The following is a 13998-nucleotide window of genomic DNA, read 5'->3' on the forward strand; positions in this document are numbered from 1 at the left end:
TTATATAATTAAATATAACGTCGACAAGCTAGAAAACAAAGCAATTGGGCATGGCCAGACTGGCCATGCGATCGCATGAGATTAACACTGAGAACCCATGCGATTGCATGGGCCTCAGGATCAGACCACATCTATAAAAGGCAACGAGTTTTGGCCATAAAAATAATAATAATACTCTGTAATAAATAAATAAATAAATATATATATATATACATATATATATAATATATATATATATATATAATATATATAGTATAGGGTAGTTTTATATTAGATTAGTTCGGGTTATGTAAAGGTTATTTTACGGGTTTTAAAGTCGGAGCTCTGTCCGTGTAACACTACGCGATAAATAATCAATGTAAGCTATGTTCTCCTTTTTAAATTAATGTCTCGTACTTAAGTTATTATTATGCTTATTTGAGCCAAAGTAATCATGATGTTGGACTAAATATTAAAGACGGGGTAATTGGGCTTTGTACCTTAATTGGGGTTTGGACAAAAGAACGACACTTGTGGAAATTAGACTATGGGCTATTAATGGGCTTTATATTTGTTTAACTAAATGATAGTTTGTTAATTTTAATATAAAGATTTACAATTAGACGTTCCTATAAATAACCATATACACTCGATCGGATACGATGGGCGGGGTATTTATATGTACGAATAATCGTTCATTTAACCGGACACGGGAATGGATTAATAGCCACTAGAATTATTAAAACAGGGGTGAAATTATGTACAAGGACACTTGACATAATTGATAATAAAGTATTAAAACCTTGGGTTACACGCAGTCGATATCCTGGTGTAATTATTAAACAAAGTATTAAAACCTTGTTACAGTTTAAGTCCCCAATTAGTTGGAATATTTGACTTCGGGTATAAGGATAATTTGACGAGGACACTCGCACTTTAAATTTATGACCGATGGACTGTTATGGACAAAAACCAGACGGACATATTAAATAATCCAGGACAAATGACAATTAACCCATGGGCATAAAATTAAAATCAACACGTCAACCATCATGGTTACAGAAGTTTAAATAAGCATAATATATTTTATTTCATATTTCATCGTACTTTTATTTACTCGCTATTTTATTTAACGTCATTTATTTATTGTCATTTATTTTTCGCTACTTTAATTATCGTCATTTATATTTTGCATTAGGTTTTAATTGTAACTTAAAATATAAAATCGACAAACCAATCATTAAACGGTAAACCCCCTTTTATATATTATCAATATAATATATTTTGTACAAATATAATTGTTTAAAAATATAGTGTGCAATAAGCCCGCTCCCTGTAGAACGAACCGGACTTACTAAAAACTATACTACTCTACGATTAGGTACACTGCCTATAGTGTTGTAGCAAGGTTTAGGTATATCACATCTGTAAATAAATAAATAACTTGTGTAAAAATGTATCGTATTTAATAGTATTTCCTTGTAAAATTTAATAGTATTTTATACCCCTTAGCTTTAACATCAAGTTTTTGGCGCCGCTGCCGGGGACTCGGTGAAACGCTATATTTTTAATATATATTTGTAAAAATATAATTATATGTAATTTTTAGAAAAACAATATAAAATTTAAAAAAAAAAAAAAAAACCTGGAACCCAGACCCATGCGATCGCATGAGCCGGGTGTTGTAAAGCCATGCGATCGCATGGCCTGATCTGACACGCCAGAAACCCTATTTCAGCATTTATTACGGGGTATTATTTATTATTATTATTATTATTTAGGGTTATTTATAATAATATTTAGTTTTAGTTTTAATTTAATTTGTAATTTAAGTTTTAATTAGTTTTATAATTATAAAAAAATTAATACTTTTATAAAATATATAATATAAAAATAATATTTTTATAAAATTTATATTTTTATCATTTTAATTACAATTTGTATTTTTATCGTTTATTCGTAATATTTGTATTTTTATCGTTCGTAATTAGTTTTAAGACTAGTATTTTGCCGTAGCTTACTTTATATTTCTAGATTTTTAGGTTTTGCCGTAAAATCACTTAAGTACCTTTTCTTTAGATTAAGATTTAGGTGCTTTAGAATTTTGCGACGCTGTTTATAAATTTTAGTACCTTTTAAGTTTCGACGTTTTTCTTTCTTATTTTTATTTTTCGACATTTTTCGACGCGCTTCTTTTTCTTTCTTATTTCTCGACGATCTAGTTTTTAAGACATAGAATTTTCTATTTCTTCTCTAAAATTTCAAAAACAAAAAAAATTATTTTAAGCGGTTAAATTGATAGACATCCAAATTTTCTGGTTCGTAGTAATAGTTGGATTTATTAGTGGCTGAGTTGTGAGCTTCCGATTTAAAGGGTTCTGGCTCCCTGCTGCATCTATTGGCTATTCAAAACGTGGGCAAAATCAGAAAAGTCTATTAATTTGATAACTTATATAATTTTTATTTTTATAACTAATAGGATAATTAAGTAAATGCACCACATTGTAGCTAAAATTTGGTAAAAAAAAAGCGCGTTATGGAAAATCTCGAGAATATTTTGGAAACTCTTTATGACATCCGAAATCAATTTAATCAATACTCTCAAACGGGTGTTGATGACAATTCGTTCGGTCAATCTTGGATCACGAATGACGAAACAATAACTGGTTGTGAAATCTGTGGAGATTATCATTCAACATGGGAATGTTATTATTATGTTCCTATGGAAAAGTACGCACCCATAGAACCTGAATGAAATGATTATGAGGAATACAATTCAAATTGGGATTATTCCCAAGAATATATCCAAACTCAACAACTAGAAAGCGAGAAAAATTATGTGTCTGAAAATCTTTTAGACAATATGAAAATCAAACTCGAATAACTCGATGCTCAAAATGAACAAATTAGAGAGTTTGTAAATCGGCAAGCTGAAACTCTATCAGATTACACACCTGTTGATCTGAGGAATATTGTGCAAGAAAATCTCATATCATCGAATTTTGATGAATTCGAGAGCTCCGAAATCACCAACTATCCCGATGATACTTTTTATTCAGCTTTACCAATTTCACAACATATCGACACATTAGCCTCTACCGACAAAATCATCGATCCATCAATGGATGAAGAAGAAGTAAGGGTGACAAATTGGTACTCTTGGGAAAATGATAACGTTGAAAATTTTACCCCCGAGACCAAAATGGTGGGACCGATAAGTTCCATTAATGAAGAAGAATTTGCTTCGATCTCGAAATTCACCATTCCACAACCTTCCAACCCAATATTCTCAATAGACGAGTCATCTACCAAAGATGAACTACAAACTGTAATAGATATTGACACCTCGAATTTCAACCAATTGGGTAATAGAGGTGAAAACTTTGATCCCGAGAATAAACGGAAGGAAATGTTAGGAATTATCCACCCTATAGAAATATGTATGTCGGTGTATATCGATCCATTTGACCAAGAACCAGAAAAGAGATATATCAATTTACTAAAAGCTACACTTAAAAAAGAATTAAGTAGTGACGATCGGGTGGGTCTAAACTTTAAACCCATTAATATATTTTATACCATCCGAGATGTAAATAACTGACTCACTATTTTAATTCGTGGAACTTATTCTATCGACTTCACATGTCGTCAGCTAAGTGTGGGGAAGTCTAACCCCACTTAACGTTAAATTCGGGGTTCAGGTTAGTGCATAACTCGTTAATAAACATGCATAATAAGTTAGGGTAAAAGATGCATTTTCAAAAATTAGCAAACAGTTCAGAAAAGCAACCGTTTTTTGAAGAAAAACATGTGTGATAAAACAAGAAGGAATGAACGATGAGGCGCGCCATCTATCATTCGATGAGCTTTGTAATTACAATCTGGGTATTTTCAATCATTTTTCTACACTAATCACCCTCATGAATTTATAATTAGAGTCCGATTTCATGCAAATGAGGGCATTGCATGATCTCAAGTGTGGGGAAGGGTTATAAATTCTCTCGGGTTTATACTTGGTTTATTTGCCAAATTTTATGAAAATTTGAAAAAATTTCAACTAAATGAATTTAAAATCATGTTTATATATATTTATGAACGGTAAAAACTAGGTGTTAATACCGAAATTATCGTTACTTCGGAAAGGACATAAATTGAGAAACACCCTAAAGCGCTTGAATGCATTTAAAATGGAATAAAGGAGAATAAAAAGGCAAAGAAAGAAACTAAGTGTGGGGAGAATGTACCTAGTTATTCAATTAAAAATTATCTAGCACATGTTTCCGTAAAGTTATTGCAGGTGCTTTTGTTTTGGACTAAATTAACTATTTTACCCGATGAAAGAAAAGAAAAGATGGATCTACACGATGAATCAATTCTATCATTAAAAGGAAGTAAAGTCTTCCGAAAAAGACACGCGCTTCTTGATTTAGGTCAAGAAGTTGTCATCCAGACCAGCTGTAGGTTGACGAAAAATCTAGAAAAGTCATCTCTAAAATCAGCAGGAAATCCACGGACCTCAGCATCAAACAGGGTCGCCAAGTGGTCAGACTTATCCTAACCATGAGAGGATCTGTCTCGTAAAATGGGGAGGGCACCATGCAAATTAGCTTGATAAGACTAATGAATCAGACCCCCAGAAAGGATAATCTCCTTTAAAAGATCAAAAATCAGCTTTTAAGACGGATATTACTCAATCCTAGAGATTGACCTTAAAGATTGAGAATTACAAACTCATGGAATTCAATGATATCTAAACTCGAGCTTGAACGAGAAAATATTTTGATCAAAATTAAAACTGATTTGTTTTCTGAAAACCCATTTTCAATGCGTTCATTACCATTGAACGTAAAATCCTAGGAATTCACCTGAAATTCATTAGGTCACCTGAACCAAATTGGGTGTCAACCGTAAGAACGGTGGTTGCATAGCATGGTCGAAGACAGGACCTTGTGCCAGACCGAAAAATCATAGGATGATCTTTACTATTGCTCCTACAAAGGATAGTAATTGCATCCGACACGTTTTAGACCATGAACAAATGCATGTCATTGGACATTGTCTTAACAGTTTCTTGTTCATCGCTTTCCTTTACAACCGGACGGTAGTTTGCCGAAAGGTAATATACGGAGCAAGTATACTGGACATGTTGCTTTCCTAATACAAGGTTAGCAAGTGGGTGACACAAAACCGCAAGTTTTGAGCTAAAATTTTAAAATCTGAAACCCACAAAACCCACAAAAATATATTTTGCAAACACTGGTGAAGGGTTATTCCGGAAAACTTATCTAGGGTTAAAGCTAGAATGAATTTTCAAAAGATCAAATGTTTTCATAAAGATCTAATTTCCTTAAGGATCTAAATTTTTATAGTCATGTGGGACTGTAAACCACATCGTTACTATCATTGTTTATACCGCCGTATCAAAATCACTAATGTATAAAGTGTGAAGAATAAAGAAGTGATTCGTGTGATTTAATTTCAAGTTTTGTATTGCTTGAGGACAAGCAACGTTCAAGTGTGGGGATATTTGATAGTGCTCCAAATGAACATATATTTAGTAGTAATATCCTCCCAATATGTAAATTATTTAGTTGTAATTGTCCTATTGTAAGTTGTAATCGTTATTATTAAATAAGTGTGAAGATAAAAGGCGAAAACAACGATTTGAAGACGCAAATGACCAAAAAGCTCAAATATACAAGATACAAATCCAAGTGGTTCAATTTATTGATGAGAAACGTCTAAAAATGACAAAAGTACAAGTTGCAGAACGCAAAGTACAAGATATTAAATTATACGAAAGGACGTTCAAAAATCCGGAACCGGGACCTGAGCCAACTATCAAAGCCCGACGCAACGAGTTTTGGCCATAAAAATAATAATAATACTCTGTAATAAATAAATAAATAAATATATATATATATATATATATATATATATATATATATATATATATATATATATATATATATATATATATATAATATATATATATATATAATATATATAGTATAGGGTAGTTTTATATTAGATTAGTTTGGGTTATGTAAAGGTTATTTTACGGGTTTTAAAGTCGGAGCTCTGTCCGTGTAACACTACGCGATAAATAATCAATGTAAGCTATGTTCTCCTTTTTAAATTAATGTCTCGTACTTAAGTTATTATTATGCTTATTTGAGCCAAAGTAATCATGATGTTGGACTAAATATTAAAGACGGGGTAATTGGGCTTTGTACCTTAATTGGGGTTTGGACAAAAGAACGACACTTGTGGAAATTAGACTATGGGCTATTAATGGGCTTTATATTTGTTTAACTAAATGATAGTTTGTTAATTTTAATATAAAGATTTACAATTAGACATTCCTATAAATAACCATATACACTCGATCTGATACGATGGGCGGGGTATTTATATGTACGAATAATCGTTCATTTAACCGGACACGGGAATGGATTAATAGCCACTAGAATTATTAAAACAGGGGTGAAATTATGTACAAGGACACTTGGCATAATTGATAACAAAGTATTAAAACCTTGGGTTACACGCAGTCGATATCCTGGTGTAATTATTAAACAAAGTATTAAAACCTTGTTACAGTTTAAGTCCCCAATTAGTTGGAATATTTGACTTCGGGTATAAGGATAATATGACGAGGACACTCGCACTTTAAATTTATGACCGATGGACTGTTATGGACAAAAACCAGACGGACATATTAAATAATCCAGGACAAAGGACAATTAACCCATGGGCATAAAATTAAAATCAACACGTCAACCATCATGGTTACAGAAGTTTAAATAAGCATAATATATTTTATTTCATATTTCATCGTACTTTTATTTACTCGCTATTTTATTTAACGTCATTTATTTATTGTCATTTATTTTTCGCTACTTTAATTATCGTCATTTATATTTTGCATTAGGTTTTAATTGTAACTTAAAATATAAAATCGACAAACCAGTCATTAAACGGTAAACCCCCTTTTATATATTATCAATATAATATATTTTGTACAAATATAATTGTTTAAAAATATAGTGTGCAATAAGCCCGCTCCCTGTGGAACGAACCGGACTTACTAAAAACTATACTACTCTACGATTAGGTACACTGCCTATAGTGTTGTAGCAAGGTTTAGGTATATCACATCTGTAAATAAATAAATAACTTGTGTAAAAATGTATCGTATTTAATAGTATTTCCTTGTAAAATTTAATAGTATTTTATACCCCTTAGCTTTAACATCAATTATTTTAGCAACTATTGGTGAATGGCGTTACACAAGATGAGGAGTTCATCTTAGGTCTTCGGATAATCAGTGAAATCTATGGTACATACTTTTACTTCAATTACTTTTCATGACGCTGATGAAATCAGACAGCTCCCATAGGCGATCAATTGCTTCATGATTAACAACTTAATGACAGATAAATACATACTTTATTTCGTTTCTCCCATAAAGCTTTCATTCAAATTTTTAAGCACCAGATCGTTACAGAGGTGATATCGTAAAATACTCATTTATTTAGTTTTGTAACCTTTGAGAGTAATGAATTTAAAACTATATACTTATATACTATAGTTACATATAAATATATTGCTGGCTAACTAACTTGAAGTTATCAGTTTATATACTTATGTATATGCTTATATAGTATAGTAACACATTGCTTATTTCCTTCTTATTTAGGTCGTTCTTGACAATCGTTCCGTTGAATTTGAGGAGCCCGTTTAGCCTTATGTTTGGGTACTTTATGATTCGGTAAGTATGCCGCCGCTTAACTTATTGTTGTCTCTCCTGTATGGTTTATATATGTAATTAATTGTGCAGGTGTTGAGATTAATGAGTTGCAGAATTCTGGAGGATGTTGTTGACTTGCTAGACTGCGTCTGCTAGAGATAGAGGATGCTAGACTGTGAATGCTAGATGTATAGGTTGAGATGAGATTCCGCAGCTAGAGGCGCAGCTAGAGTAGAGGTTTATAGCCAGCTTATATTAGTGTTTTTTAGTTTAAAGTTTCCTCCATTGTAAATTACATTTATGACTTTTTTTTATGTAAATACTTTAAAGATATTTATATTTATATATATAGTTTGGTTTTGTAGTAAATTTAATTTGGTATATTTGGAGTATGTGTTTTTTGGCGTGTATTATTTGAAATTTGATATTTTAATTTATTTGGCCCTGTAGAAATATTTGGTATTTGGGGGGTATTATTTGAAATATTTGAGATTTTATCTAGGGTTAACATTAACCGGGAACACGTCTAATTGATACCTGAAACATGTATAATTTAATCAATTTAATCAATTAGACCTGTTAATTTAATCAATTAGACGTGTTCCGAGAACAGGTCTAATTGACAGAAAAGGAGGAACATGTCAAAATACTACTATATAGACGTGTTCCGTGAACCGCATTATATGTCACTACTCAATTGAAGCCGTCACATATAGACGTGTTGTTCAACACGTCTAAAAAGGATTTTCCACATGTCTAATTGTGCCGGAATGTAGTAGTGTAATTCGTGTTTTACACTTCGAATCAAAGAAGCATGTTCATTACAGTTTGACTTTTTCTACAAAAAGTCAACCTATTTTAGTCTTTAGATCAATTCAGCCACGTTAAGAACAAGTAAAAAGACTGTGATTTTCGAAATCATCTCATGAATGTATCTGCAAAATTTGAGCCTCTAATTCATCCGTTTGATCAACCGATTGTTTGATCAAAGTTTGGGTGTTTTTTGAATTTTAGTTGAATCGATTGAGTGTTGTTCAAGACCTGAAAGTTATCAACGAGTGTTCATCGCATCATTTGGAGTAATTTTTGTTCATATTTCATCAACTAAACAATCCAAATTTTAAGTTCGAATTTTTTTAGGTTTTTGGTGGTTTTGAACTGTGATTTCAAAATTCATAGTTGTTAATTGTGTTATAGAAGTTCTAATCGATTCCTAATTGTGTTATACAAGTTCTAATGCTCTCAACCTTGTAACTCCTAATTGTAACTATATGAATTGTGACTCTAAGATATTATCAAAAACCTCCATTCGATTCTATTCATATTCATCATCTTCATCATAGTACATTCATCACCATTGCTATACATACACATATATACATACGATATACATACATATAGTCAAATCGAACACAAATTTAAGCAAAACTAGGATTTTCATTATGTTTGTTAAAACTATCTGGTAGATGGTAGTTTATAGATAATAACTAGTAGCTTGATAAGTACAATTTCTGCTTCAATCTATGTTTCGTATGTGTTTGCGAGCATATGTATGAATGTATGTGTATATTGAAGGGTTTTGTATAAAATTTCTTAAAATAATTTAGCAGCGGAAGCATGTATAACAATTTTTAAACCTTTCAAAAACTCCCACCAAGGATCCAATTGCATGTTGTTAAGAAAACTAAATAATAAATAGTGAGTTTAAAGACTACAACCTTTGAAGACTTTGAACTTTAGAAGTTATGGATGCTAAGGATGTAGGAACCAAAGTAGCCTTCCTCTATCGGTAATCCACACTTGAGCAAAGTTCCAATACCAAATGGATGCTAGTCCTTCTCAACCGCTAATAAGAAAAAGGATGAAGAACAATCTTCTATCCTTTTACTTTTAATTATCTTACTTGAACTACTAACACTTTAGTAACTTAAAAGAGTTATATGAAAGTAATTTGTATGTAAGAAGTATTAAAGAAAATGCTTGTTCTATTTCATTTTAAGTGCACGTATATGTATATTGCATGTGTAAGTTGATTAGCCTTTTAATAAGTGCCACTACACTTAAAATACATAAAGCAAAAGTGTGAAGATAGCTCCAAATCTATATGGACGAACACGTCATTCATCGATTTCATTGCGAGGTATTTGACCTCTATATGATACGTTTTGTAAACATTGCATTCTTTTGAAAAGGCACACCATAAATGAATATTTAAATCAAAGGTTTTCGACATTTGATGATTTCTACATATAGACAATCACTGTAAATAATAGTTTACAATAGTACTTCCGTTGACAATGCAGTCAAAATAAGATACATGGTGATGATTTGGTGAATGCAACGTTTCCTTGAAAAATATGCCATGTACGACTCCATGCACATAGCTTGTCTAACATATAAGCAAACAGCGGAAGACTTCTAGAAAACCTGAGAATAAACATGCTAACAAGTGTCAACACAAAGGTTGGTGAGTTCATAGTTTTAGTGTTTCGCACAATCTGTATATAAAAGTGGATCACAAGATTTCAGTTGTTTCATCCAGAAACGTTTATCAAAAGTATTTCAATAGATTCTACGTAACAGAGCACCCTGGTAACTAAGCTTTAACGTTATAATGATAAATACCCCATTCATTTTAATACACGCAAACCAACGTGTCCTAAACTCAAATAACACACGTCTGTTAAAAGGCTAGCGCTCTAGCTCGGACGGGGATGTCAAGCCCTATGGATCCATACACTGTTATTCGCGCCCACCAGTCCATATCCTATGTACTGGCAGCTACTAGTTACCAAAGCTAAGGGATTTCCGGTTCAAACTCAGTGTAAAATTAAGTATGTACTTGTATCCATTGTGTTTAAAATAAATTGCATGTATTCTCAGCCCAAAAATATATATTGCAAAAGCAATTAAAAAGGGAGCAATGAAACTCACCTTAGCAGCATATAAAGTCGTTCACCAAAATGTGATCGAAACTCGGATTACCAAATAACCGTAGATCTCAACCTAGAGAACATATGTTGGTTAATAAATGTCTATCAAGCTAGGTCAGGTCATAGTGTATCACAATCCTAATGCTCGAGATCGACATACAAAAGTTATCCAAAGTCGTTTCAAAAAGTCAATTTTGACAGTTGTTTAACAAAACGAGACGTACCTTATATAAGGATTCATTTACGGTTGGTAATATTCAAAAATCCAATTTATCAATCTCGTAAACAAGTTGTTTAAATCTTAATTGCAGATTTAAAAGCAATTTCAATTAACGTCAATCATAATTCAGTTGATCATATCTTTTAATCCATTCATCGAATTTATTCGATATCTAAATGAAAAGTTATTGATTTTTCGCCAGCTTTCTGAAAACATGTATATCATATACCTTTTACCAGTAATATATGTATTTAATTCGTGATTCATTATAAACTGTTTAATGAAAAAATTTAATATACAAGTATGTATAAATATATATTCGAGCACTAGACATGGATACACTATTAATATATAATAGATAAAATATAAATGCTTACATATCAATATTGTGATTTAATATTGTAGGAAGGTACGTAGACGTAACGGAGATGATAAACACTAGATTTGATTCACAAATATACCCCCAAACATTACCCATAACCTCCTTGGCAATAACCCATAATTTCCTTAGCTTTATCCCGCACATAAAACTTGTTTTGAATTTATTCGAGCAAAACCTCGTCGTAGTATTTTATATGTAATACTAATAATAAGAATAATATTAATAATAATAAGATTTAATATTATTAATATTCTTAATAATAATAATAATAATAATAATAATAATAATAATAATAATAATAATAATAATAATAATAATAATAATAATAATAATAATAATATAAGTAAATAAATACGGAGTAATGGAATGAATCAGAAACAGATATGCTCGAGCTTTTATAGGTGTGGCCTGAATTCAGACCCCATGTGATCGCATGGTTCTGAAGGCCATTTGCCATGCGATCGCATGGCCCGTTTTTCTAGCTCACATATTTTTGTAATTTAGCTCGTCAACATAATTTAATATAATATATATAATATATTTAATTTATATAATTAATTATATATTATATTAAATTCACATGCATAGTTGACTTGTAATTTTTGTTCCGATAAGTCGTACGTTGTCACTCGACTTATGTCCCGGTTTCGATTTTTCGAATGCCCTTTCGTACGCTGAGAAAACTAGTACTTTTCGTTTCGTGACTCGTACCTTTGTCAAAATATAAACTTAATCATTGATAACTATGTCACTCTAAGTGTAGCTTTAATCAATTAAGTGTTTTGGTTATTTACTTCTATAAATCATCGTCTCGTAGTATATACATATACATATATATATATATATATATATATATATATATATATATATATATTTATTTATTTATTTATTTTGAAATAGTGTTTACTGTAGCACAGTTAATGTAGCAAAGTCAATTTTTACTGTAGCAATTCACTGTAGCTCATACATTATGTTACTCGATCAAGATTGAAAGTGATAAAACAAACACCAGGGAATACATCAATATAGTTTGAGCGTGGCCACGCATCTTAATCAATTTAAATCATCGAGGGGCCCATAGATGTCAATCTCTCATTCAGATGAGAGGAACAAATCCCGTCTAGACTACACATGTCTCTCATGTGTCTCATATTATACTTAATAATAGCTTTTATAATTGTCTGGCTAAAGAACAACGTTTGGCTATGTCAAAGTATAACAATCCTCACACTTAAGGCCCAATATGTATCTACGGTCTAAGGATATAAAGATATTACCATTTTCAAGAATCATTTATGACATCGATCCATGAAGTGATCTTGAAAGCGGGTCATGTCCAATGTTTATTCTCTAATAAACATAGGTGAATTTGGTTACAACTCCCTTGCTCTACTTTCATCTTCATGAAAGTCAACCAACTTATTCACATTAGTCTTAACTCATAATTATTCCCATAATTGTGATCGACTATGGACGTTTTAGAATAACAATGTTATTCAAGGATTTAAACATACTAATAAGGAACACAACAATTATTAATAAGGATGATTATATCCGAATACATCATATCATTTAAGATAAATGTCGCTTATATGTTCCAAATATTCAAATACATAAATTACAAATCATTCCAATCATTAACATTACGAAGCCCTATGCACCGAGCATGACCCTCGTGTTTTGATTGTGCCAAAGCCTTTGTAAAAGGATCAGCAAGGTTTTGATCTGTGTGAACTTTACGAATACAAACATCTCCATTTCCCACTATGTGATGTATGTAGTAAAATCTCCTAAGGATATGTTTGGTGCTGTGATGCGATCTAGGTTCTTTTGCTTGAGCAATAACACCATTGTTGTCGCAAAATATTTCTATGGGGTCTTCTATGCTTGGCATCACCCCTAAATCAACAATGAACTTTTTCATCCACGCAGCGTCTTGTACTGCCTCGGATGCAGCAATGTATTCAGCTTCTATAGTAGATTGTGCAACTACTTTCTGATTAGAACTTTTTGAAGTTATAGCTCCTCCATTCAAGATAAAGACATATCCAGATTGTGATCATGAATCATCTCTATCAGTTTGGAAGCTAGCATCTGTGTAGCACTTTACAGTAAGATCTTCTTCCACGCCACCATAAATCAAGAACATATCTTCAGTCCTTCTCAAGTACTTTAGGATGTTCTTGACAGCCATCCAGTGGATTTCACCCAAATTTTGTTGGTATCTACTCGTCATGCTCAAAGCATACGATACGTCTGGTCTTGTGCATAACATGGCATACATAATGGATCCAATTGCAGAAGCATATGGTGTTCCATTCATTCGTCTAAGCTCATCATTTGTGCTAGGACTTTGAGACTTGCTCAATATCGTACCATGTGACATTGGCAAAAATCCGCGTTTGGAATCTTGCATCTTGAATCTTTTTAGAATCTTTTCAATATATGCACTTTGGCTCAAACCGATTAGCCGCTTTGATCTATCTCTATGAATTTTTATTCCTAGAATATAAGCAGCATCCCCAAGATCTTTCATTTGAAAACATTTCTCAATCCAAGACTTTACATTTTGTAAAGTTGGGATGTCATTTCCAATAAGTAGTATATCATCTACATATAATGTGACGACCCAGAAATTTTCGACCAAATTTAAACTTAATTCTTATATGGTTTCGACACGATGAGCAAAGTATGTTATCTTGAGTCTCAAAAATTTTGAACTGTTTACATG

This window comes from Rutidosis leptorrhynchoides, chromosome 2, assembly GCF_046630445.1.
Source record: "Rutidosis leptorrhynchoides isolate AG116_Rl617_1_P2 chromosome 2, CSIRO_AGI_Rlap_v1, whole genome shotgun sequence".
NCBI classification, from domain to species: domain Eukaryota; kingdom Viridiplantae; phylum Streptophyta; class Magnoliopsida; order Asterales; family Asteraceae; genus Rutidosis; species Rutidosis leptorrhynchoides.